The sequence below is a fragment of the Pteropus medius genome, unplaced genomic scaffold, assembly GCF_902729225.1.
Source record: "Pteropus medius unplaced genomic scaffold, Ma_sr-lr_union100, whole genome shotgun sequence".
In the NCBI taxonomy this organism is placed as follows: domain Eukaryota; kingdom Metazoa; phylum Chordata; class Mammalia; order Chiroptera; family Pteropodidae; genus Pteropus; species Pteropus medius.
In genome coordinates this window covers 14,667,524-14,695,304 of record NW_024349799.1, presented here as the reverse complement: position 1 = coordinate 14,695,304, position 27,781 = coordinate 14,667,524, and the positions used below count along the sequence as shown (strand labels likewise).

General features: G+C 41.9%; 1 protein-coding gene, 1 long non-coding RNA gene and 1 other non-coding gene across 5 annotated transcripts in view; 1 reads left to right on the top strand and 2 right to left on the bottom strand.

Annotated features, from left to right (window-relative positions):
* NXN (nucleoredoxin) overlaps positions 1–27,781 on the bottom strand; it is a 134,666-nt gene that overhangs the window by 35,656 nt on the left and 71,229 nt on the right. The gene's annotated exons all lie outside the window — the stretch shown is intronic.
* Positions 21,063–21,181, bottom strand: LOC120621341 (5S ribosomal RNA). The gene has a single exon (XR_005658116.1). It is a non-coding gene; the product is annotated as a 5S ribosomal RNA (ribosomal RNA).
* LOC120621022 (uncharacterized) lies at positions 25,152–26,533 on the top strand. Its single transcript, XR_005658060.1, has 3 exons — positions 25,152–25,162; positions 25,287–25,375; positions 26,484–26,533. It is a non-coding gene; the product is annotated as an uncharacterized LOC120621022 (long non-coding RNA).

Below are 27,781 nucleotides of genomic sequence, written 5' to 3'. Positions count from 1 at the left end.
CTTGACTGGGGGTCTAAGTTTTTATTTCTCAACAGCTGCTGCAAATCCATGGGATCAAGATAAAGCTAACACAGATGTAGGGTTAACGTGCTTCGGCAAGGTCAGCCAGAGCCTCTGCAGGCAGACTTTACTCTTGCCCTTCCACCAAGCGCCAGCCACAGTTAACACCATCCTTTCTGTGTGCAGCTTTTGAAAACAGATCCTTAAAAGTGTCCCCACCCTTCCTAACCAAACACAACCAAAGCCCATTCATTATATATACAGTCTGAAAGAAGAAATTCCCCTTGCCCCACTTTCCTATGTTAAGGGAGTATATATATACCAGAGGTGACATGGCACAGCCTCAGGAGCCAGACTACTCAGGCCTAACTCTGTTCCTGCCACTTGCTAGTTAGTGACCTCAGACAAGCTACCTAACACTCACACACACTCACACTCTCTCTCTCTTTGTTTTCTCATTTGTAAAATGGCGATAACAGTACCCACACCTTACTAGACTGTTGTGAAGATAAGATGTGTGACATAATGCCTTTAGAGAAGGGCCTGGCATGAATTCGGTACTATATTATTATAGTTAGCTGCTAGTGTTAATGTCAATTATTGTTGTTGTTATGCCAGAACCATTCTAAACGCTCCAGCAGGACCTGGTCCTCCTATCCTCAGAGTTAAGACCACATCTGGCTTCTGAGGCATGATTCTCACTGTATGATTTGACCTGTGACTGAAATTTTACAGCCTAGTACAGCTGTTGGCCAAGTACAATGCTTGGCACATGTTATGTGTTCAATAAATGATGGGTGAACAAATGGAGGAATGAATGAATGAAGTGAATGGAGAACAGGAGAGAAGAAACACTGTGGATAAGTCAGCCTAGCTAGCAATCAAGTTCAGCTGTTTAAAGGGTCTCTTTATGACCAAGACTCTTCCTAGTTCCTTGAGATATTTGGGGGCCCAGAAGGTTCTTTAAATTGCAGAATAAATTACCCAAAACAAGTGCGAGTGGAATTAAGAGCTCTCGTCCCTTTATCTAACAGTGCCTGTGATCCCTGCACCCTCCTCACTGTCCCATCTCTCCTTTACCTGGAGCCAACACACAGAATGACCAGCATGTGAGACCAAGGAAAAAATGTGGATGGGCTGGGCCAGGCTGGTTGGAACCATCACTAGCTTATGAGAAATCAAAGACCTGATAGAGGATTTGTAGTTATGAAGCTAGATTAACGATCAAGAAGACCTATGACCCAATGGTCACAAGAGTGGGATGTTTAGAGAATAATGTGTCCACTCCGTTCCTGCAGACAGAAGAACCAGGCATTAAACACACAACGTGCCCTCCTTCTGGGTCCATCTCTGCTGCTCCAGGCTATAATAAAGAAAAAGAAAAGGCTGAGTAGTAGGGACATTAAAATTTTTTTCTTTATTTCTCTAAATCTCAGAACAGTTACAGTTTTCTAACCAATTTACAGCTGACCTAGCTGGGCTATGCTATCCAACAAAGCTTTATCAGGTGTGATTTACTTAAATATTAATCAAAGTGCTGCAGGGGAAATGAAGGGGGAGAGATACTGTGCCTGCCTTCAGGAACCTTATAATTTAGAAGTGGAAAATGTTTAGAATGGTAAATTTGATGTTACATATATTTTACCATAATAAATAAAAAGTCAAGTTATGAGTACATATGTACAGGCAAAACATGAGGCAGATCGTGACGACTGCCAGGAGAGATGAGCAAAAAGGGCAGCAGGAAAGACTGGCTCCATCCTAGTTCAGTGACTATGCCAGGAATGCTAAATCAAACACATTTACCATTTCAAACATCTACCACGTAACCATTTTCATTCCAGACAGGGGTTGTTGCAAGAACCAACAGTTGACAGCTGAGTCTGGTCCTTGTTAGTCAGTCAAGTCTTTAGTCAATACTTTTGTTTGTCAGAGGGCAGCAGGGTATAGGGAAAATGATTAAGCACAGGGTTCTGGAGCCAGACGTCCTGGATTCAAATCCCAACTCTACCACATTACCTGCTGGGTGACCCTGAGCAAGTTCCTTTACTCTCAGAGCCCGGTTTCTCAAGTAAAACTAGGATAATAATACCTGCTTTAGTGTTGCTATTAGAATTAGATGGATATGCATATAACACTTAGGACACTGCCTAGTTTATAGTAAGTGTTCAATAAATGTTAGAAATGCTGATGATGCCACCTAAAGAGATACTGCTATTTCTCCTTGACCATAAGTGGAAAAATGTGATGACCCCTCTAATTCTCATTCGGACCCATATCAGCTGCAGGTTCTCATTCTGGTGGAGGAAGGATGGGGGAAATGACCCCTTGGGCCTTGTATCAGTTTGGGAACCTGCAGATAGAGGAACCAGGCCAGGAGACAACGTTATAAAGTAAATGCCAGTTATTCCCAGCCTGGTGGTGTGGAGACTTCTTAAATTCTTAAGAGCCTCACATCACTTTGCAAGATACTCTTTTACAACAGAAATCAATTTGCTGCTAGTATGAGGTAGAGAATCTGATACGGTATTCCTCTTTTTATCTATTTATCCAAGAGATGTCTGTCTTCATCATCAGCCAGCCTTCTACCACACACCCCACTGGTTCACAGCAAGCTAGGCTTCCATCTCAACTTGTCACTCCAAAGTGCTTTCAAGTACACTGCCGATTACCAGGATAAAGGACTGCACACTATATGCTTCTACTGGCCTTTGAACACAAAACCACCACTGCCCCTTAGTCCTTCTTCAAGGGGTAGCTGTGTTCTAACTGTCCCAAATCCTCACTTTATCAAGGCTGTATACAGAGTGTAGCAGGGAAGAGCACAGGCTCTAAGACAGATGGCCTGGGTTTGAATCCTGGCTCTGCCATCTCAGGCAAATTACTTAGCCTCCCCAAGACTCACTCTCTTCGATTTAAAAATGGTCTTGTGACATCTACCTCCCTGGATTACACAGTGAGGATAGATTACACATAGCAAGTGCTCAGAACTGTCCCTGGCACACCACAAGCACATAAGCACACTTTCAATGTGTGCCTTTCCAGATCTCATATCAGAAAGCCCATTTAGGGCACTGGGCCTGCACACGGTTCTCAAATTGCAAGAGCTTTTAAGTAGTATTTTTGACTATGGTATCAGGACACCACAGAGCCACCAGTCCCTGCCAGGGCTGGGACCTAGACCAATCCACACATATAAATACAGAATATTTTACAAGAGCCCCTCTGCCAGAAGGGAAGCAGATTGTCCCCGATGAAGGAAGGAGAGAGCAGAGGAGCCTCTATCACCACAGCAATGGCAAAAGCTCCTCTTCTTCATGGAAACGGAGACACTTTCCAAAGGGAAATCCACTCTGTGGCTCCTTTCTCAGTATGGGAGAGTGGTGGAACTCCACTAAGAAATGGTCACTAGTTCTGAACAACCAGCAGAGACACAATGCGCTGACGATAGCCATGCGGGTGAGCAGCAGAAGTTAAAAAATAAAAAGAAAGTGTTCCACATGGCTCAAAGGCCTGGCTGCCAGCATCGGCGGTGGGCTATAGTTCTATGATTCTGGTGATGAAGGAAGGCTACAGCGGGTTACTGGCGAGAATGAAGGGTGGGAATGGGAAAGAGGCTACAGAACACATGCAACTAGCAATCGAAGAAGCTGGCAAGCACATTCTAAGACACCAGTGGCCTCTTCCTCCTCCACACTCCATCCTTCTCAGGAGCCACTCACCAAGCAACCCTGCTTCTATACTAAACGTCCTTTCAGAAAGCTCCACCTTCGGACCAGCGTCAATCAACAATACCACGAGATTAATGAGATGAAATGATGTTTACTCACAAATATAAAGACGAAAATGCATTTTCTTCTCACCCTTTCAAAAGTGCTGAAATGCAAAATAGTTCTTAATCACTTTAGTTCACTGCGGGGGTTGGAGAGTCCCGTTCTCAAACACTTGGAACCTGGTATCATTTCTAACACCAATGAAAGAGGTTCATTGGCTACGCCATACAATTTCCTGCTCTAATGACTCAACAAGCCAGGAGATAAGCAGTTTGTTGGGAGTACAAAGCGACATATGGCTGCCAAGTTCTTTCTGGCCGAAACCACAGACGGAGTGAAAAGGCTGCTCTGCTTCCCTATGCCGAAGCTCTCACAAGCTGACAGAGGGATTTCCTAAAGCCCCATCTGGTACAAAAACCTCTACTGGGCAGAGTGGTTTGGAACAGAAAGCGGGTGGCTAGTAATAACAGACGAGGGCCAAATGCTACAAAGAAAGAAGAACTAAAGAAGTAACTGGAGTTTTCGTATAACAGAGAGGACAAGGAGCCAGAATCTGAGAGACCACATCCCAGCTCCAAAGGCAATCACTTCTGGTGGGAGATAGGGTTTCTGTGGCTTGTGGCTTGTGGATTCCTCTGCTGATATTATCAGGAAAGATTTCAAGTTCGCCCACATTCACTCCGAGCAGTGTATTTTTACTTGAACACTGGGATCCTTGATCTGCCACCTCCTTTGAGAGACATGTCACCATACAAGTTCTACCCAGAATGTTAAGTTCATACCAAAAGAAATAAATTCTGAGCATCTGCACACCAGATTTTTATAGGGTCCGTAAGGTTGAAACAAAACAAAACAAAATAAGGAAGAAAAGAACCCTAGCAATAAGGACTGTGGAAGGAGGAGTGCCATTCCTGCAGGTCCGGGGATTCTGCCGGAGGAAGTTGCTTGTCATGGCAGGAATATTTCCCACTCCTCCCCTCCCTTAGTTGGAAGGTGGTAGATGCCATCAATTCAGCCCAACCAATCTATCCTTCGTGGCTCAATATAAGATGTAAGGCAATCCAATCTGAGAACTGGCCATAGCTAATGAAGGGACTTTGCAAAAAAATATGCCAGGCAAGGCTTTGGTTTGTTGTGTTATTAAAAAAAAAAAAAAAAAAAAAAAAATTCTCTACTATGAAGACTTCTTCATTGGAAAAAAGACCTTACCAAGTTAGTTCAGGTTCCCGAGGAAAGACAATTGGGTTCCCCCAGTCTCCTCACTTCTGGGTGGGCTGACGAACCACGCCCTTGAGCTCCAGGCTCTGATTTTCAGCACTTGAATGACATGCCCAGCCTGATTTACTGCATGTGATAGAAACCCCAGGACTAGATACCAGAGTAAAAAGTTTCAGTGACAAAAAGAGGTAGATTTCATAAACTCTGGAAACAGATGGGAAGTGACCCGCCAAGTCAATAACAAGAGATAATCCCACCTGTCTAGAATGCAACTGTCATCCTCACAGGCCTCGAAACCCAAAAACCATCTTGCATTTCCTTCCCTCAGATAGACTAAATCTTATGCTTTTGCATCTTCAGTGCATTATGTTTGGTAGGTCCTTGATAAGTGATGATGATGATGTTCAGGCTGAGAAAGAATCACTTACTAGCTTCTCACATTGGTCTCCACAGATGCAGCATGAAAAACAAGCAAGCTGGTATTTCATTTTCACACATTCATCGTCGTTCCTACACAGCTACTAAATAAGTTGCTATCCAAAAAGCAATCAGGCAAATAGGTTCCAAACTTTCTGCAGCTTCCAGTCGATTAGGAATGCGATTGCATAACACCTACTAACCCAAATGCTATAAATTACAAGTCAGTAGGGTGAGCTTTTCCATGTCCACTCTCCAAATGAAAATAGGAGCAGGAAGTGTGGTTTGTGAGAATTACAGAGATGTTTATCATTTCAGCGCCATCCATACCTGTTCCACTGTGGAGCCATTAGCACTCAGCAGAGCACTCCTTTCAATTTCCTATTTGATTGTTATTTCATCAGGGCGGTTTTTTTCCTTGCCCTGGCTGCACAGAAAATTCTGTTTCTTGGCAGAACTTTCCGAGTGCCCCGTTAAACCCCTTGTTACCACTTTCCTGCTTCAGGAAGTTCCACCAAGCCCCAGCCAAATGACAAGAGGAGGAAAGGAAACATTTACAATGATGTGAGAAATTCCCAGTCTGGAAAAAAAGATCAAAGTGGATAGTCACAAGAGACCATTCTGCATGGAGCCTGGCACACGAAGGTCCTTGGTACACTGGACCGGATAGGTCCATGATGGGAACAACATTAAGTCACTGGGAACCCAGCAAACCAGGCTCCTCCACAGCTCTGTAATCAGCACCAGTCACTCTGCTAGGGACCAGCTGTGTCCAAGCGAAAGGAATCATATTCTATACGAAGACACTTTGATCGCCATGCTCCAAGAGCCTTTATATAGAAATGGGTTGTGCCTTGCATTGTTCCCCTCTGCCAGCTCTTGAAATGAAAGGGTTCCAAGGCACAATGAAATAAATAACAGCAGGGAGAAAGAAGGAGGTAAATTGTTTGGAAAGTAGAAGACAGGGTGGAAAAGATGAAATTCAAGACAGATGTGTGAGAGCCGCAAACATATGTCCTTGAATTTATGCATCCAAGTGATTCATGTAGAATACAGCTACATACCCAATATAGAAATAAATATGGGAGTAAATACAGAATAAAGTACTACATTCCCCTATCCTTACAAAGAAACATCAATTCACATCTCTCTTTCTGCCAAATAAAGCTGTTATAAAACAGGCTGAGTGAAGGATCCAAGATGAAACTATTAATTAAGCAGAAGTTCTCTGTGGTCTATTGTCACTCTCAACGGGATGTCAGCCACCAACAGTTTATTCCCAATTACCGAATGCTGATTTCTTATTTCCAAAAGGTAGTGCCGCTGTTAGCTTAACATCAGCAGAGTTTAAAAAATACTGTAGTAGTATTTGCCAGGTTAATGCCCAGCTATTAAGAAAAAAATCCAGCAGGAAATTTATGTGGGTGTTTCCACAGAAACACAAAAGTCCAAGACATTGGGCGGAAAGCCATTTTTACAATGCAGTATCAGTGTGTGTTGTTTTACTTCTAAACAGCTAACTCAAAGGGGCCACCACACAATTGGTTCCAAATGCCTCATAACAGAGAAAAAACTTAGGCGGCCCGCCTCGCTGGTTAACTGCTCTCACTGTGAGACTACAGACGGTAACAAGAAAAAGGAAAACAGCATGAATGATCCCGGTTGCTAGATGTGCTAGAGAAAAGGGGTGAAGCAGCGTCTAAGGACATGATGTAGCGGGTGGGGAGATGACTGGGTTTTCTAGATAGGTCAATTGTCACACTTCAAGATGCTGCTTGGAAGAACATCGGGTCTACACCATGCACAAGCCTAGTTGTTTATTCATCAATAGACATTTATTAGGCCTCTAATCTGCCAAGAATTTGTGTCAGATAGTGTGTGGATATAGAAATTAAGGACAAATGTCCTTGCCTTCAAGGGAGGAAAGGAGGCTGATTAGTTCCAGAACCTACTTGCTATTCGGACACTGCACCTGAGGTGCCAGTCCTTGTCCCACTCATCCCCAGCCCCACAGTGGTGAGCCTGGGGGTATGTTTGTTCCATGGGTTCCAGTGTCAGGTCACAGACTGTTGGAGGTATGGACACTTGATTTGACACCAATCATACTCTCTCCTGAGAATTTAGAAATTGGGTACAAAGATAGAGTCAGTGAAGTCAGAGCTCCCCAACCAGTGTGCTACAAATAGTTGAGGGAGGGTGCCATATTGATCCTCCCAGACTCGCCCTTGGTGTCTGGTAGCAAGCTGCCTTGTCTCTTTATTCCGTAAGACAAACAATGATCATTTTCTAAGTGTGGCAGGGATGTGAAAAAGATGGAGAAGCATTATTCAGACAATGGTAGAGGTAGGGACAAAAACTCATGTCAAGTAGAGGCAGGCGTAGCCATGCTGGCTCAGGGACAAGCAGAGAAACAAAGCTGAAAGAAAAGGGACAGTGAGGCAGACAGACACCTAAGAGTCAGAGAACACAGAAGCAAATGAGAGAAACTGTGCAGCTGCCAAGGAAGGTGAGAGGGACCTTTTTCTGAAACCCCATTCCGGTCCTGTTGTATCCCAGTGGAACTCGACTTCTTGTATCTGGATGCCGTGTGATTAACAATCATATTCTGCGAGCCCAACTCTATGTATTTATGCCAGCTTGAATGAATTTCTGCTCTTTGTAAACAACTCCTAACTAAACAGATGTGTAGATATGTGTGTGTGGAATGTCCATGTGTACCATGAAATCCTCACTGCTTAAAACATCAGCGAAGGGGAAGCAAACTACATTATGCTCTTAACCCTTTCAAACCCCTTTCTCATATATTCTTCTTCTATTGTCCCCATGGGCTCTTGGGCCCCTGGGGAGGGAAACTGTCCATGTGCTATGGATGTAGGAATGGGAGCAAGATGACTCACCTAAGATGACAGGGTAAAGTAGTACCAGCACCTCTTTGCTCTCTACTACCAGCCACCAACCTTTAAAGTACAGTATTTAAATGTGAGCCTAAAATACCATATGCAGATATGAGAAAAATCAGCCTGCTTCTACAACTTGTGAGACAAAGGGAAGGTGGCTGTGAATAAACTGTCACAAACTTGCAGAGAAAAGCTCTCCTTTTCTCTGAGTCCCAAGAAGGGGAAAGTTTTACATTCTCCTGGCTCCAGGAGATGCTGCCCTGAGCTGAGCCAGGAGAGATGAAAGTCTGAGGTTTCTTCTACAGACAAGATGAATGGCCACTTTTTAACAGCACATTCTCAAGGCATAATAACACGCATGGCATTCAGAAACAGACGCAGCACGTCTCCAACAACTTTAGTTTTCCAAGACAGCTCAGTAAGAGGCTGCCCTTTGTAGACACTCTGAGGCCAGGTGTGCCAGCAACTTCTTGTGGGCTGATTCCAGAAGCCTCTGGTGCCACAGAACCAAAACGGGCAGAGAGTGTAAAGTTTCTGAGGTTGGAACTGGACAAACTTTCTCCTCCAGAACAGAAATGTCCCAGTGAATCAGACTTTGACTATGCCACTAATCACTTGCTTAGGAAACTTAAACTGCTGAGGCCTTCTGAACAGAAACCACATGCAAATAGATTCTCCAAAAGGAGCACGGACTTTCTGGGACACGCTGACCGTTTTCAAGAGCACAATAAGCACATCGACCTTTACCAGGACCAAACTGTTAAATGTCAACGAGTTTCAGACTGGGCACCCATAGAATAATCTGTGTCAAAGAAGCAAAAAACTGGATTTCAGTGTCCTCAAGCTCTGTTCTTTGCAACAGTTCAGACCCAAGTTTCTCCAGACTGCAACAAAGAAGGCCGGGACAAAGAGTGAGGTGAGCCCTGCCTGCTCCTCAAGAGCAGCTCCAGGCTGCAGACAGAAAGGGAAAATGTCCAGAAAGCTGGAAGCAGAGCAAGCAGGGAAGGGGAGGGGTCACAGGAGAGTATGTGGTTCACAATGTCCTCTCGTCACAGCCAAGAGCAGGCTGAGCAAGCAGAGTGGCAAAGGCCACTCTGTGTGAGTTACTTCCCATCTCTGACAAAGTTACTTCTGCTGGAAACGGGAAAATTACCGTTCTTGCCTCACAGGGTTGCTATGAGGATTAAACAAGATAGAAAATCCAGATGGCTCCTTCCAGTGCCCATATTTCCCCGAAACAGTCATTCACATACGTCATTGACAATTTGTGTCCCCTAACTCTCTTACTTATTTTGCTTTAAATAAACTCTTTTTTAAAAAGCGAATTTATTTGAAAAGGAAATTTTACATCGCTATTATAAATGGAAAACCAGTACCACTTACCATAAATAGAGGGTGTGTCAAAATAAAAAGAACACCAATAATTATTAAATTTGACCTAGCTCCGGTTGCCTGCAGAAGGCTCTGAGGTCTGCTTTTTCTATTGCAAAGGAGATTAGCGTGTGTTCCAGAGGTTTAGAGAAGGAGCATACCTCAAGACTTTCTCCGATATAACCAGAGACTTGAAATGGAGAATGGAAAAAGCATGATGTAGTTTAAACAGCGGCTCCAATCCCAGTAACAGTCATGCCACCTTAAATTCCTTAGGTCCTGAGCCAATGAAGGCAGTGGTAAGAAAGGAGGATGAGAATCTAGTGGGGCCCAGCTTACCCCTGCATGCTCTTTGCCAAAGAGGAAACCCTGCTGGCTCAGTCTCCCGTCTCTTGCCATCTGGGGGCATCATGATGACTCCTCTGCACAAACCCCATCAGTGAGAACCTGCCTGGGCCAGTGCCAGTGGTGTCTCCATCAGGGAAACTTATAAAACTCACCATGACCAGGAAGTTGGCAAGGTCCCCCGAAATAGTTGGGGTTATACTTATGCCAAACCCACTACATCCACTTTTATGAAGGAGGCCTGGAGTTCTCACTAGCAAAAATTGCAAATTGGAAGGAAAGAGCTTCACCAACATGGTTAATGCCATATTTCCCTAGGAAGACCTGCATCAGAAACCCCTGGGGTGACAGAGATTTCTGGGTCCCACCTCTGACCCACTGAATCTGACTTGAGATGCAAAACTGTAAATTTTAAGAAAGTTCCCAGGTAATTCTTATGTCTATTGACATTTGAGTTATACATGCTCTTTTGTGCATAGTGTCCCTCTGCCTATACTATTCCCCATTCCCAGTTATTTCTTACTCATCCTGTAGATCTAGATCAAATACCACTTCTTCAGGAAAGGCGTGTCTGCCTACCCCAAGTCTAGTTCAGGAACCCATTATATGTTCAAGCCTCGGTGCTCTTACTTCATAGCCCTGCTCATGATTTTCATTATATATTTGTGTGGCCTACTGAATAACATCTGTCTTGCCCACTGGCCTAGAGCACTCCGTGAGGGCAGGGCTATTACTCTGCGCACCATTGTAGCCCCATCTTCCAGCAAGTGCCTGGCACAAAGTCGGCATCTGATATTTGTTTAAATGAACAAATCTAGAATAGCTATTTCTAATTCGCGTTTCCCACCATACCTCACTCTTCTTACAAAGCTTTTTCAGGTACTTGAAAGTCCAAGTCACAGCAGGTCCTGGGAAGAGGAAATTCTGTTGCTGAGATTTGTCAGTTAAAGGGATTTTAAATGATCCCATCTGCTCACCTGAGTGGAGTTTTAAAAGATGTAATTTTTTCATATACTGACATATAGTAATAAGAGAGGCTGAAAGTCTTCAGTTTCCCCTGCTCTTCTCAGCCTTTGAATTTCCTGGGCCCCAAAGTGCCATAAGGAGATCCAGGAAGCCATGCCCAGGGTTACAAGCAGAAGGAAGGGACCACTTTCCTTCCACTCAATCCAAAATACTTTCTCTAAAGCTAATAAAAACTTGACTGCTACCTTAGGACTGACTTATCCCATAAGTTCTATTCATGAATGTTTGTTGAAAAATTTTCTTTTAATTAGTACGACTCTCTCTAAAAATACTCCCCAGAAGGAAGCAATCCTCCTACTCTTCAACAAGTAGAGGCATGGCCCCATCTGATCTACCACCAGTTTCTGGCAGCTAAATACCCACAAATGTTTAGCTCTGCCATGGGATATGTAGAATAAATTAAGTATAGCTGGGGGGAAATCATAAAACAAGCCTTTAGGTCTAAAGACTCTGTGTACCTTGGCAGGGGAATGTATGTGCTACAACAAATCCCATCCAGTGTGCCAGAGAACTCAATCAAAACCAGCAGAAAATGATTCCTGTCATGTGACACAGGCAATTCAACAGCAGTCCCCTAGGGGAGATGGAGATAAGGGGCCCAATCTAGCCTTGCATCTGCCAAAATTCTTTTCCATGATGGCTAAGAAAGAAAAAGGCCTAAAATCCTATGAAAGAGGAGATGCGCATTCTACAGTTAAGGCTTTTGCAAGCACAAAACAAACATTAAACCCCTCGGAAAAGCTTTCTCATTGAAGCCTTTGCCTCTGGGATTCTGAATGGACGTGCTCTGGTAGGAGAAGAATCTTAAGTCATTGCAGATCATGCTCTAGGCCAGGAACCTACCAGGTCTTAAAATATGGCTATACTGATCTTGCTAAGTATTTGTCTCACTGGAAACTCCTATTTCCATGACAGCGTGCCTTGAATCTGGATGGCCAAGTTCACCTGGACCAAGGTAGACTCTAGCTATTTAGTCTGCAAAGCCCCCAGCATTATCATCCACAGTAAAGTGAAACTGACCCAGCACCGGCAAAGGAAGCAAACCAATTAAAACAGGTTTCCATTCTGGCCTCTCCTCTTTGTAACTTGTTTCTAATGATCCAGTAACTGAACTCACCTTTGGATGATCTGGGCATATACCTCCCTAGAACAAAAAGTACAAATGGGTCCTCTTTTACCATCTATGATGCAAGTTTATCATTTCAAATGAACAACTTAACTATTACCAGAAGGGCTAAACACCAATGTTCTAAAGCTAAAGTTGTTATTTTTGGTAAATGCTTCCACTTCCCAGCTTTTAGCTGACTTGTAAATTAAGTAACAATCCCATATGACAAGCTGTTTCCTTTAGTTACCATCACAGAGAGTTCACCAGGAACCAGGATCAAAGCTAGGTAGTCTGTAAGGGATCTGCTGAAGGTTTTCTTTCTTGGCCAAGCCCACTGACTGCTTTTAGCATTTTAAACTTTGTTCAGTTCCACCATATTGAGTGGGACTTGGGAACTCAGTCACTGCCCCATCTATCTGTGTACTGGAGCAGATTCAAATGAGTTTCTGAGAGTTCTGGCCCTCCCACAGCAGTCTTCCCTGGGTGAAGCCCAGAGTGAGATGGCCTTCCAGCCTGTTCTGAAATAACCGGAGACTTGAAATGGGGAATGGAAAAAGCACGATGTAGTTAAATCAGCAACTTCAATCCCAGTAAGAATCCTGCTACCTTAAATTCCTTAGGTCCTGTGCCAATGGAGGCAATGGTGAGAAAAGGGGACGAGCAAGAATCTGTGGAGCCCAGCTTATCCCTACATGCTGGCCGTGGGCTCCTTGACATCCACAAGAGGGTGGCAGCCTACCTTCACTTCACCTACGGTCCAGGCAAATCCAGGATGTACAATATTAAACTCACTGTCATTCTCATGAGTGAGCGAAGAAACCACATTCAGGGAGGAATGCTTGAAGAATATTCTTCCAGATAATCTAAAACATGTGCTTACTTTAAGGCAGAGCAGCAGGGAGCTAAACTTCATACTGACCACCCCCAGAAGCAGTTTCACTAAAGTTCTTTGGTGGAGTGCCATCAGAGTCTATCAATGATTATCTTTAAAAAATTATACGCTTGTAATAAGATATTGTTGAAGGCGTCACTCAACGGATCATACAAATTCTTCTATGAGGGTTCCTGAAAGAAATGCTCATGTTTTCCTTAAGCAGTTGGTTTTACTTTATCTTATAGACATGGGGGACTGAGGAACAGTTTCCCTTTTCTCACTGGCTGTTAGGGAGCTCATACAAAATTTTATGTTCCCATATAGCACGCATTACCACAATATGCATTTTTAGTCTCATAGTAATTTTATTTTGTCCTCCCCTTCCTTATTTTTCTTATTTCTTATACATTTTATTTTCTTGTTTATCTTATTTTGCCTCACCTTACATTTATTTCATCCTCTAGTTAGCATCACAGAGAGTTCACCACATTTTATGCTTCCTTATACGTCTACTTAAATCCTTTTTTGAACATGGATTAGAAAATGATGCATATTCCCCGTTTCTAGAGGAAACTTCAGTGTCTTGATCTGAAATAAGGTTTTTTAAAACATATGTCAAACTACTGTGAAACCCCTAATATTAAAGGACATTCTAAAAAGTTAAGCATAAAAGCTCACTGGTTATTATTATCTTCCCAAATACCACAAGAAAAGTCAAAATATGGCATTGGGTAATATTTCTCTAAGTGGAATTCCTTTTCTATACCTGATGGGGATTATTATCCAGGTGGTGCAAGTATTCCCCACTAAATAACATTGAATCAAATACTGATTGAATGTTATTCCTTTTTCAATTTTCTTCTGATCCTTCCAATAACTTTAGAGGAAAAGTCTTAGTTTGATGTCAATGAATAATCAACATTTCTCAAATGCTCGCTCATCTCCCTTTTAATGATATAAATCTAAATTTTAAAAGCGAGTATATTTAAAGAAAAATATTAAGTAAATGGTAATATAACTGGTATTGTAACCTGACAAAACCACGATAAGTGCAATGATCGAGATACGGGAAATATCAGTGAAACCTCATGCTTCCCTTTCTATCCCACATTTAGCCAAGAGCAGGCAGTGATCAATTTTCAGAGTTTATTAACTCTACTCTGAGCACCTTGACATGATCAAAATGGACTTCATCCTCCAAGGAAGAACTGACAAAATGATTTAATATCGGAAGGATCTTGTTCAAAGGTCATCCCACCTCCACTGCTGGGGAGAGTTTCCTTACTGAGAACATTCACCACTCAAGAAAAGGAACAAGTCATTCCAGGAAATACTGTTAGATCCAGTTTCCTGTCCAGCTATAATTTTAAGATTAACTCTTCTCAGTCTGACCCCAAAACCATATTTAATGGAATCTATTAGAGGTGTTTATCCAAATTCACCAATAGTTCAAAGTTGTCATTTGGAAGTGGGATAAAGAGTCACTCCCTAAACTCACCGAAGGAGTTAAGACCAGAAATATTAGAAGAGATTCCTACTGAGGTCATTTGGAGTTTAAGGGAATTTTTGGTTTGGGTTTTCTCCTAGTTTTAATTCCTTATAAAAGCTCCTGAATGTCAAGAACGACGACGACAAATGTGAAAAGTTAACTTCCCCAAGATGTTTATTCCGAAGAAAAAGTTTGTTCCTTGCAACTCTTATGCAGGAGGGGATTAAAACTAGATATTATATGAAACGGAAAGGGAAACCCAAATTACTCAAGCACAAAACAACAGCTGCACTCAAAGGCCCGCCAGAGAGACAACTTATCTGCTTAGTCAGAATCTGTTTCATGGATCCCAGATCAGCTCTGGGGATACCGAAGTCAGTTCTACTCCCATCAAAAGCAATTAAATGGACCATCAAGACCAAACTCAAGACTTCATTTTGTTTGAAAGGCCTGAACCTCCGGTCCTCCCAGTCACCTGTTAATTATCCTCCCACACAGTGCTTTGCCTTTTGCACAGATCACTAAGCAACAGACAAAACTAAGCAAATTAATATAGCAAGGAGAGATAAGAAATGCCACATTTCACTGTTTCTAATGTGTTTCCTCTGGTCATGGCTGACCCTGAGAACCAGCACCTCAGATCATTCCTGTATGTGCATAAAGAATGGGTCCTAATACAGACAGGTTTTGGTTACTTTCACAATAAAGAAAACAGAAAGGACAAATCAGAAAACTAATGAAGATGGTAACTTCTGGCAGAAGTGAGACTTCTCTTAGTAAATTGTTTGATACAGTTTTGACTTTTGGACCACGTAAATATTTTACATATTAAAAGAATAAAATTAAGTAATAAGCATGAGGGAAAAAGCAAATCCTGAAGTTTAATGTGAACAGAAACATATGAACCTAGCTATATATAATAATTATTACATTATCTGCACAAGAAAGTGAAGTCATTCAAGTGACTTTTGGATACAGTTCTCTGGCTGTTTACCTTTTCCTGGATATAGTCAAAAGACAAAGAGAACTGAAAAGAAATCCTGAACTTTACTTAGTACGTTTATTGTTAGCCATATCGGTGTTGTAAATCTGTAAGCAAGGTTCTCACTAAGACAACAGGGAAACAAACGTGCAATGGAGAAAGGAAGGAAGTGCCCTGTGATGTAAACTGAACGTATCACTATGACCTCCAGGTTTTAAATTTCTTAGTTCTTTCCACTGAAAGTGTCTGGAAGCTGTGACAGTCCTAGCAATGAGCACGCTTTATGCCCAGATCTTGGTTTCTAAATGCCATTTCTCCACCAAAGGGAAGCAGGGTTTCTTAGAGACCATGGCAGGGAAAGGACAAGTTGAGCCTGAACATCTTACTGTGTCAAAAAAGCAAAGAAATAGCCAAAAAATGTTGAAGACATGATAAAAGGACCTAAGAGCCATCTTGAAAAGGTTCCCATTTACCAAGTTTGGGATAAGTGGAGCACTAAAAAGAATAATGAATTTAGTGGACTATAGCAATCAATTACCAAAAAAAAAAAAGATCCATGAGTCTGAAGTGATACTAAAAGGCAAGGGGCACAAGGGTTTCTTCTTCATAAAAGATTGCAAGTTAATAAATGTAGAAGGAATGACAGAATTTAAAAATCAATATTCTTCAATGACCAATGCAAAAACAGATTCAGGTAAGGACTGTCAGTATACGAATAGATGCTAAAGACACTGGGTGACAAGTTATTGGGGACAGAACACTCCTGTGGTCCTAAGCACCATGCCACTTATTGCTCATTAATTACAAAATAAAAAATAAAAAAGGCCTTTATAAGAGAAATCTGGCAGATTTTACCTTAACCAAACTTACTTAAATGTTTGCGTCCATCTCCTCCTCCCCCAAATTCATATGCTGAATGCTAACCCTTATGTGATAGTATTAGGAGAAAGGGCCTTTATGAGGTGAGTAGGTCATAAGAGTGGAGCCCACATGAATGGGATTAGTGCCTTTATAAAAGAGACACCAAAGAAGTCCCTGTCTTCTTAAGGTCATATGATGACAAGGCAAAAGACAGCCATTTGTGAATCAGGAAGTGGGCTCTCTCCAGACTGAATCTTCCAGTGCTCTGATTTAGGGCTTCTCAACCTCCAGAACTGTGAGAAATAAATGTTTGCTATTTAAGCCACCCAGTTTATGGTATTTTAGTTATAACAGCCCAAACAAAGACATTGATAATGGAACAAAATTATTACTTGCCTCCTGGTGAAATACAATAGAAAGTATACATTACCTTTGTGGTATTCTTGACAAAAATGTCTGATTTAATTTAGTCATGAGGTGACAATTAGACAAATTCAGACTGAAAAATTCTACAAGACAACTGACCTATACCCTTCATTATCAATGATAAATTTCTTGGATATGATAATGATATTATGATGAGAACATCCTTGTTCTTAGGAGATACATAGTGAGATGTTTAGGAGTGGAATATCATGATGTATATAATCTATTTCTTAATGGTTCAGGAAAAAAGTATATACCCACCATTCATACATATGTATAGATTTAAGTCAGAGGTTCTTAAAAATAAGCACCCTGGACCAGAAGTACCAGCAGCAGCATCACTTAAGAAACTTAATGTAATAAAATGTTTACAACTGGTAAATATAGGTGAGGGGTATATGATGGGCATTCATTGTACTATTTTTAACTTTTCTATAGGTTTGAAATTTCCCAAGATAAAAGGGTGAGAATAGAGAGAATAAGTCTTAATCCATTATCTTTTCAGGAAATCTAAACCATGGTTCTTCTTAAAATTGTTGGTTCTTGAATGTACAAAAATGTTGGGGAGTGCTAAATTAGATCGATCCATGTCCTTGGTCCACGTGCAAGGTGGAACTAAGACATCAGCTGCAAAGGTATTAGGTCAGAGAGGATGGCTATGTGAAGGAAATAAAATGGAACAACTCAGGCTCTGCCATATGAACTGCTGCCTTTGTTGTTCAGGCTGTTTTCCTTGACAAACGCGAGTTATACCAACATGAGTATAAGGCTTTGGAAGAGCTCATCTTGCATTTCTTCCCTCTCCAGACAATTCTCTGGTCCACCATCTCAGAGAATTTTTTTTTTAACCAGACTTCTACCCGGAGGTCATTTCCAAGCTAATTGTAATGGAAACCATAATTACCCCATCCCTCACTGAGGCCCTTCTAATTAAAGGGCTTCCTTAAGGAATGTATTTGGCCTTAAAGGAGCAAAGAGGATGATGCAGAATTAAGTGACTGCTATAAAATCTCCTGAAAAATGTAGGTGACCCAGGAGTTATTCAGGCTGTCTCCAGCTCAGAGAAGGGCCAGATGCTCCCAAGCATTCTCACTTTGTTAAATGACGGTGAATGGCAAAGATCATGGAAAGGCTGATTTTTGGCATTTTGCCTCCTGGTTAAACCTCTCCCAGAAGCCAGGCTTCTGAGTCTCAGAGCTAGAACCGTACGTGGGTTTATGTAAAATCATGAATAAGACTAAACAGATCACCTTGCCCACTGTGACTAGACAAGATACCCAGGTTCCTAGAGGTCATCTATCTTGCCAATTGTTATTCATGCTTGTCGTCAGTACTGCCTTATGGTCTGTAATGCACTTGCTTACAGCCTCTGGATTAGGAAGCAGCAACGTTTTCTGGGAAGAAAAAGTATTTTAAGCTGGTTGTCAATAGCTGGAGTTTGATATTAGTTTCTATAAAGCAACCCCGGCTCTGTCCCCTACATGAAAGACCTAGGCAATATCTATCAAAGTTGACAATGTACATATCCTTTGGCCTAGCAATTCCAATCTTAGAAGTTCATCCTACAGATATGCATGCATGTGCAAAAACGTAAGTGCAAGAATGTTTGTCACAGCATTATTTGAAAGAGCAAAAATACTAGGGGAGGGATGAGTATTTACAGAGGACTGGGTAAGTAAATTATGTTATATTCATTCGATGGAATACCATGCTGGTATTTCAAAGATTGATGCAGGTCAGCATGTTCTGAAAGGGAAAGATAAGATATAGAGTTAAATCAATTTTTTTTTTTTTGTAAATAAGACATTACATAAACATATGTATGCATGATTATAAATGTATAAAGATATATTATATATATTCATATTCCAGGAGGATGTATGGTTATCGAGTTATATCTGTTATATCCTTTAGTACATCTTAAAAATTTTAAACCACGTACATGTAGTTCTGCTTTTATAATTAAAAAAAGGGGGAGGTCCTCTTCTTTTAGGAAAAGTCTTGGCAGCTTCAGAGGTCACTCCACCTCAGGCCAGGCCCTATCAAGTAAAGACTTTAACTGAATCAGCAATTAAATTGCTGGATGTGAGCTAATCTAGTTTGCTATCTCAAAATATATATATTCTTAGTGAAACAAATGATTTGAACATGGGTCAGGGCAAGGCCAACATTCAAAACTTCTTTGCTGCAAACCCTCTGCTGGTGCCAGCCTCAGGCTAGAGTCAGAACATTTGAGTGGAAACATTTTACAGGAAAGAAAACTGATGCCAGCTTGGTCAGCAAGTTCCCTGGCTTCTCCAGGGAATTCTTTCCAGTCCCTTAAATTGTGTTCAGGGTAGGGTTTGCACAGCTATAAAAGTATACTCTCCCTTTGTTGAAGGAAAAGTTTAGCAAAACTATGCAGCTACAAGAAGACACTAATGGCTTTTTCTCAAAGCCTGAGAGAACAGTGGTTTGGCCTTCTGGAAAATCCCAAATTTGTGATTAATGAGAAAGATAGCTTAACTTGAGATTCAAAAGTCTAAACAAATGTATTAGCAGTCTATTAACTTGCAAAGGATATGCAGTACACGTCGAAATGTAAGTGAAGGTCCTGGATGAGGATTCCGCTTTGTCATTAAAGACCCACAGAGTTACAGGAATCAAGCTTATTTTCAGGGGTGCAGTGAAGGACATGAGTTATGTTGTGGGGCTTCCTATGTATTATCTCCTAGTTGGACTCTTTAACAGCTCCAGAGTGATCTCCCTGCCTCCATTCTTGACACCACTTACCTCTATCTCCTACCCACTGGCCATCTGCAGCCTATGTCATGTTACTAAAACACCTGTTTACAACCACTTTCTGTTTAAAATCCTTCTGACACCCTCAAGATGAAGGCCCGACTCCATCCCATATAAGGCTTTTTGTTCCTATGGCTCTTTCCAACTGCCTACCTATATATCTTATACTTCATTCACAACTATATCTTGGCATCCCCTGAACTTGCCCCCCTACCTTGGTCCTTTGCATATGCTATTCCCTGTCTCGACTGCCCTTCCCTGTCATGTCTACCTGACTCCTCCTCTTTCTTCAAAGCTTGATGAGAATCTCTGGGGATCTCCCTAATCTCATCTCTCTCAGATTCTCTCCATCCGGGACAATGAGTAGTCCCTCTTCAGTGTACCCAATGCCATCCAGTTACACATATCACAATTCTCTCTTAGCCCTACGGACGCCAAGTCTCCTCCAATAGCAGAAACCATGACCTTCCACTGTGGCAGCCCTAGTGCCACACAAGCCCTGTGCCAGGTTCACAGTCCAGCACATTGTAAAAAGAGTAAATGAGCAGAAAAAGAAAATATCCAGTAAGGACGGAGAGGAAAATATGCTCTCCTTTCATCTCAGAAATCACTACAAGTAAGTGAAAGGTGCAGAGCACACAAAAGCCCACATCTTTGGCTCTTCACAGGGCCAGGGTTAAAAGGTCTTTCCAAGGCTGCTTCCATCACTCCAGAAGCGAGGCAGGGGCCACATGGGGCACTACCCCAAGCCGCAGGCCTGTATCAAGTCTGGCCCTTCTCACGGAAGAACTCAAGACTTGAGTGAACCCCATCCACCAAACAGTTCCTTTCCTCAAACCTCTTTTTCTGTTTCATCGTTTGTTAACTTCCCATCATAAATCTGTTTCTCTTTAAAGGGCAGGCAGTCATCACACATACTGGCTTACATCAAAGGCCAGAACGCCTTGAGGAGGCCACCTAGAACTGACACTGGCGGCTTGCTCCTGCAGCTCCTGACACTGACCCAGGAGCGTCCTAGCTTCTGACTCACCAGGCACTAGCTCTTGCTCTCTGATCAGGAAGCTCTGGGCAGGCGTCTTTAGGTTCCAGGGGCCTGACTGCATATCTGTTCTGATCCAACAAGAGCTTCGAACCTACATAGAGTACAAGGTATAGGGAGGTTTCTAAAGTACCTGAAATGGCCCTGAGCTGCAAACAGGCCCTGAGCTTCTACTCAAGGCATTCTGGCAAAGTTCTGGTCCCTGTTCATTTCCACGTATTTCATAATGGGAGTGATTTCTACAGCACCTAAACTCAATACTTTAGAAAGATGTTGTAAGAATAATTGGTATATGTAGGTTTCAATGGAAACACTTAGCTCCCTAGCTCTACCCATTAAGAAAAGGCTCACCATTTCGAATAGTTAGTACTTTAAGTTACCCGGAAAATAAGTGAAAAGAAGAAAGTGTTAAGTAGGTAAAATCTTGTCATTGTTTTTTTCTTTTTTTTTTTATACACCTACAGCACCTAGTCTTCCCAGGTGGTCTCCCATCTAAGTACTAACCAGGCCCAACCCTGCTTAGCTTCCGAGATCAGACGGGATCGGGCTTGTTCAGGGTGGCATGGCTGTAGACTTGTCACTGCTTTTATTTTCTCTATACTTTTGTGTTCCATGGCTAATTTACTGCTAAGTCCTGCCAATTCTCCCTCCAATGTCTCAAGGAACCAGCTCCTCACCTTTTCTTTGATCTCAGTGAAGCACTGTCAATCTGTTGCCCTAGTGTCAAAAGTGGCATGCCTCTGGGAAGGCCAACTGGTCAGGAAGGAAGAGATGGTGCCTAGCATTGAATGCTTCTCAACTGGGGGGTGATTTTGCTTCCCAGGGGACACTTGGCAATGTCTGGAAACATTTTTGGTTGTCACAATTGGGGAGAGCAGGTGTTACTGGCATGTAGTAGGTAGAGAGTAGGGACACTATTAAATGTTCTACAACACACAGGACAGCTCCCTTCCCAACAAAAATTATCTGGCTCAAAATGTCAACAGTGCCAAGGTTGAGAAGCCCTACTTCAAGCCCCTGCTGTAATTCTCCTGGCTGCCATTAGCTTCTGAATCACTTCTTAATTCCAATTTTCTGACACAGGAACAGAGGTCACAGACTAGAGAAATGAAGGGAAAATTAACTCAGCATGGCGCCGGTTCCGCCATGTATTGTTAATAGGGAAAGTACCTTGAATTTATTGCGTGATTTGGGAGATTCAGGGGCAAACTTTAATAGCCTCATTTTTACAATGTGGTCAGAGTTAGGAGGCCTAAAGGAACATCATGGAATAGGAAGGGCAAGTTGAATTAGGAAACCTATCCCCATAGTCTTTCCTTCTGAGTAAACAGTTTGAAATCACCCATACTTTTGGAGCTATCTGCTTTGATTTTAAGCACAGTCATCTTCACAGCTCTAATTCTGGGGCCATGTTTGCAACAACCATGAACCAAGAGTATACACCTCTCAGGATCCCATAGCCCCAATGTTAAAGACTAGTCTAGTACAATCACTGCAATGATGAAATAGATAAGCAAGGAACCTATTACTACCATCACTTAAAGGGAAGTTTGTAAATCATTTATTTTTCACATATAAATCACAGCACATGCACTTGTTTTTGATAAGCTTTCTTGAGTGGAAAAAGTTGAAGTACACCAGGTAACTGGGAATTACATGTTTTATCCATCCCCGATCTAGTTATCCACATCACTGATGAATGCTTAAAGAGTTACTCCCAAGCTTGTAAAATACTTTTATGAACATGTCACAAGGCATCTGTGGTGCTACTTGCTTTATTTCTTGGGAAACATGGGGGTGAGGGTATGGGGGAGGAACTGCCAAAATTTGGACATGCCCGTTGAAGTATGTCACGCATGAAATTTCATGTACCATGTGTGCTGAGGCAAAATAAACAAACAAATATATAAATAATTTGAGAGCTGTGGTTCTAATACAGAACAAAGAAGGCCTAAAGTAATATTAGCTGTAAATGGAAGAAGCTAGGTCAAAATGGAAAGTTCTAGAATCAAGTCCCAGTCTTTAAGCAAAGCCACAGGCCAGGACACTGAACCACATTACAGAGAGATAGATTGACAGAGAATGAGATAGAGATAGAGATAGATAGAGATAGAGATAGATGGAGATGGAGAAAGAGATAGAGATAGAGATAGAGATAGAGATAGAGATAGAGACAGAAAGGGAGGGAGAGGAAGGAGAGGGGAAGGGAGAGGGAAGGCGGAGGGAGGGAGAGGGGAGGAGAGAAGGAGAAGGAGGGAGGAGAGAGGGGAAAGAGGGGGGAGGGTGGGAGAGGGAAGGAAGGAGGGAGGGAGGGCACAAGCAAGCGTACATGCAAGCACCTGTGATGGTTAATTTATGTATCAACTAGACTGGGCCACTAGGTGCCCAGATATTTGGTTCAACATTATTCTGAGTGTCTGTGAGGATACTTCTAGATAAGATTAACACGTGAATTGGCAGACTGTGTAAAACAAATTGCCCTGTTGAAGGATTGAAGAGAAAAAAAGGCTGCGCATGGGAGAATTCACTCTCTTCTTTTCTTTGAGCTTGGACATTGGTCTTCTGCTTTTGAACTTGGACTTGGATTGGAATTACACCATCGGCTCACCTGGATTTCCAGCTTGCCGACTGCAGATCTTAGAACTTTTCGGCCACCAAAACTCCACAAACCAATTCCTTATTATAAATCTCTTCATACATTTGTTCTGTTTCTCTGGAGAACCCAGATAATACAGAGCCCAAATCAATGACTTTTGCAGGTCACAGAGAGAGTCTATCACCTTTGAGATTATGCATTGGAGACCTTTGGACTCTTACTGGAACTTAACTCACTAGCCCTTGTGTTAGAAGGCCTGGAGGAAGTGATGTTCTAGAAGCTTCGTTCATATTAATGATAATAATGTCCAATGAGTTTGTAGGAAATTGCCTCCTTTCATCAAAGATAAAACAAATCCTTCTACAGTTAAAGAAAAATGTTTAAACCTGCATTTAAACCATTTCCCTGGAGAAAAACAGGAGAGTTCATTTATTATGTAGGACAACAAAAGAGGGAAGGGAGAAGAAGAAGCAAAGCGGGGTCTAGGGAGGATGACACTTCTCAGTTTCCTTTTAATTCTCCAACACTCACTCCTAAAACTGAATCCTATTCTTCTCCTGCATGAGTTCTGTACTCTCAAGCACAATCCCCTTATTACAAAGGCAATCGTCATGACTGCACCGAGCGAACCAGAATCCACTCCAGATGAATAAATACATTAGCTGGGACAAAAGACAAAAACTACAAGAGAAAAGAATAATTCTAAAGAAATGTCAACATATTAAACACATTAAAATCAAAATAATATTTGCTACCACTGCTTGAGTACTTACTTTGTGGCAAGCACCAAATGCTTAGAATAGTATCTGGGGCTTAACAGTTCATGCCACATACATATTAGCTATTTTTATTATTTAATCTTGTTGCAAGTTAAAGGGAAAGAAGAGGCAGGCATCCGAGCTGCTTTTTGAAGAATGAACTGGATTTTATCGAGCAGGTCATGAGTAGAATGAGGTAAGGCATCCAAGACTGAGCAAGAGGCAAGGAGAGCCCAGTACACTTGGGGAACTACAAGTTTTTTCATCACTATAAAGTATGAAGCCCTGGAGGCCATTAAGGAGGGTAGGGGAACAATAGGAGATGGTGAGTCTCGAGTCATATGGGCTGACAAGTATGACTGTAACACATGTCATCATTGAAACAAACTACTGGAAATAAAGCCAGACCTAGAAACGCGGGAACACAGTCTGAAGGGGGAGACAGACAAGTAGAGAACTAACTATAATACAGGTGATAGATGCCATCACAGAGATCTATAAAGCCAGGTGATAACTAACTGCACAGTGGATGGAGGGTTTCTTAGAGTAGGTGATATCTGAAGGGACAATGTATTCAGCTTACTTTTAAGCACAACTTCACCAGACAGAGAAGGGAAGGGCATGCCTGGTAGAGGAACCAGCATGCACACCAGGCTCAAAGGTGTGACAGTAGGTGGTGGCTTGAGGATCTTTGGAGTGGATCAATGTGGTAGTGTAGTGCTAAGGTGAATGCAGGAGACAATGACAGAAAGCTAGGTGAGGCTCAGTGGTGTGAGGCTTTGAAGTCCATGCCAAAGAGTTTGGGATTTAGTCTATCAACAATGAAGGTTTGTGTGTAGGGCAGTGACATGAACAACTGGTGGTGTAGAAAGGCTGTCCTGGGGGCTGTGTAGCAGGGTGAGACTGGAGGTTGGTGGACAAGTTAAGGGGAAATGGTTGAGAAATGCCAAGGCTTGTAGCCTGGGTAAATGAGTCAGTATGACACTGTTATTGGAGATAACTGGAGCATAAGAAAGCAGGAAGAACAAGTTAAAAGCTCTAATATTTGTTGAATGAATGAGTTAATGAAAGAATGGGAGGATAGAGAGGGTAGCAGGAGAGGACAAAGTGGAAGGGAAACTGGTAGAGGTCAGAGGACGAGTTTGGTTTTGAGCCCATGGAACTTGAGACAGGGAAAGACACCACTGGTCGACTGATGAGGGTAGGAGATGTCTGATGTGAAAACCGTCGTTTGCTGGACTCCACCTTTCCAGAGAGGTTACATCTTCCACAGGGAAAAGTTATTGGGGAGGAGCTTTCTGCAATTGCCTCTTTTTGGCTTCCAGCAGGGGGCAGCAAAAAAAGATGGTTCAGAAGAAAGAACTTGGCTAAGTGGGTGTTTCAAGTCCAAGGGCTCTAGAAGCTGCTCTCACAGGTATGGAATTCAACCACATTGCCCACTGTGGGGAAGCTCTGTTTTGGTCTAAGAAGAAAGTGATGAACAAAATGACATGGAGACCAATTCATCTTTCAAGTAGATTGTTTGAGATCTATTTTGTCTGGTTAAGAATGGAAATTCCACTTTTATTCCGAGGAGATCTTCTGATGCAACAAATTCAAAGATGAGGTTTCAACAAGAAAAAAAGAAAAAACAATAGTGAGATCACAGTGATTTTTTAAAAATCATTGTTGGGGGTGGAGAGGATGGTCTTATCCTCATTCAAGGAATAATTCCTTGAATGACAATACATGGCCTTGAGCAAATTATTCTCCTTTTTTTGGGTGGGGGGGGAGGGTGGCAAAGTATTTCTTTATGTCTTCATGTGTAAAATGAAAGAATTTAATTAAATAACTTTGGATTAACTATCAGGGCTGAGGTTTACGATAAGATTGTGATTAGGGACACATAAAAGAAAATGTCTTAATAAGCACTTTTTTGCTTCCTGTTTGAGCCTTTCTTAGTAAACTAATAAATCACACTTTTCTTGGAGAGAAAAATCTTGGAAATGACCCATTTCACCAACAGGAGAGCATTTCCTGTAATTCACATGTGGTAGAGTTAAAAAAGATCTCTTGAATCTAGCTCAGATAGGTCAGGGAGAAATTCAAAATAAGTATTTATTTTTCTGATCAAAGCCAAACAATCAGACTCCAAATCAAGAGGTCACAGAAAAGCCACAGAATCTTTCAAGTGGCTGGTGGCGAGCTGGCACACCCGAAGACCTCTCCCAAGGGAAGGAAGAAGCAAGGAAAGGAGGAAAAGGTGCCTTCCTCCTCCAAGAGAGGAGAGCTAGAGATCTATTGGTCAAACTCTTTACAATTTTTTAGGAGCAGAGCATCCTTTTGGCCTAAAGAGTACGTTGATTGTGAAGGACAAATACTTTCAACGAGAAACTAAGTAGGGCATTTAGTCTGACAACAGGATAAGGCTATCTGAAATGAGGCCCTCCTCCGCAAATCCCACAGTCTGAGTCAGAGCTCCAAGAGGTTGATCCGTGGCTGAAATACGTAGGTATAAATTTCTCCCTCCCTTTCTCCTCTAGGTAGTGTGAGCCCTGGCCTCCGCTCAGTGAGTGCAGACCCGAAACGATCAGAAAGCAGTAAGTACTGGTTTGAGGAGCTAGAGCAAAGAGCAATCAGTTAGAGTCTGAATAATTGTAGAATATCTTCCTGGGAAAAATGCGATTGAAAATTTGGTCTGAAGAGTGAAAAGGCAGAACAATGACACTTACAAAAGATAACAGAAGGTGAAAGGAAAAACTTAGGATGAAAGCTTCAGGGTGGTGAAAGATTTCTTCTTATGACACAAAAGCATCAACCTTAAATGAAAAGTCTGACGAATCTGACTTCATTTTAAGATTAATAAATAATTCTATTTATATAAAGCTCCCAAAGAAGCAAAACTAAACCATTGTTTAGGGAAGCACATGTAGATGGAAAATTCTCGAGGGAGGCATGGAAGTAATTGCCATAAATATCAGGGTGATGGTTCCCTTTGAAGGAGACCAGGGGTTATGCCAGGGAATGAGTACACGGGAGGCTTTGGAGTCTGACGAAGGTCTACTTCTTGATTTAGATGTGGTTACATGGGAGTTCACTTTATAATAATGCATTAACTTGTAATTTATGTCTTACATACTTTTCTGTATGTATGTATATACTGGACATAAAAGTTTTAAGAAAAAAGTGAAGAGGAAGCAGACAGCTGAACTGACAGGACACAGGAGGGTGCCCTAAGAACATATGACCCAGAAGAACCTACCCGCAGGTTGAAGAAGAGCTAGTAGTAAGCATGAAAGAAAGCATGCTTGTCTTCTGCCCATGATGATCAAAAAATTCAGACAAGGGTCATTCAAACAAACTGTAAAAAATGAAGTATTATTAAAGAATTATTATTAACTTTCAAGATGTAATATGGTATTTGTTGTGTGTGTGTTTAAAGAGTCCTTATCTTTTAGAAATACATACCAAAACATTTATGATGGAAATGATATAACATCTGGAATTGCTTCGAAATAAGCTGGGGAGGAGGGGCCGGGGTAGAGAGATACAGATGAAACGCTGCTGGCTGTGAACCACTGAGGCCATGCGATGGACACATGAGGGTTCATTATTAATATTCTCTCTACTGTGAAATCTTAAGTTTGGGATTTAACATCTTTTTTTGTTTCTTTGTTGTTTTTTTTTTTTTAAATAAGGCAAAGGAACATTATCTTGGAAAGACTCTTACTGGTTGTTCAATAGCTGGGAAGTACTTCCTGGCACCAAAAATGACCATATTTCTTAACATACAGAGTTTCTCATGTGTCTGCATGGGCACTGCTTAGCTCTAATCCCCACC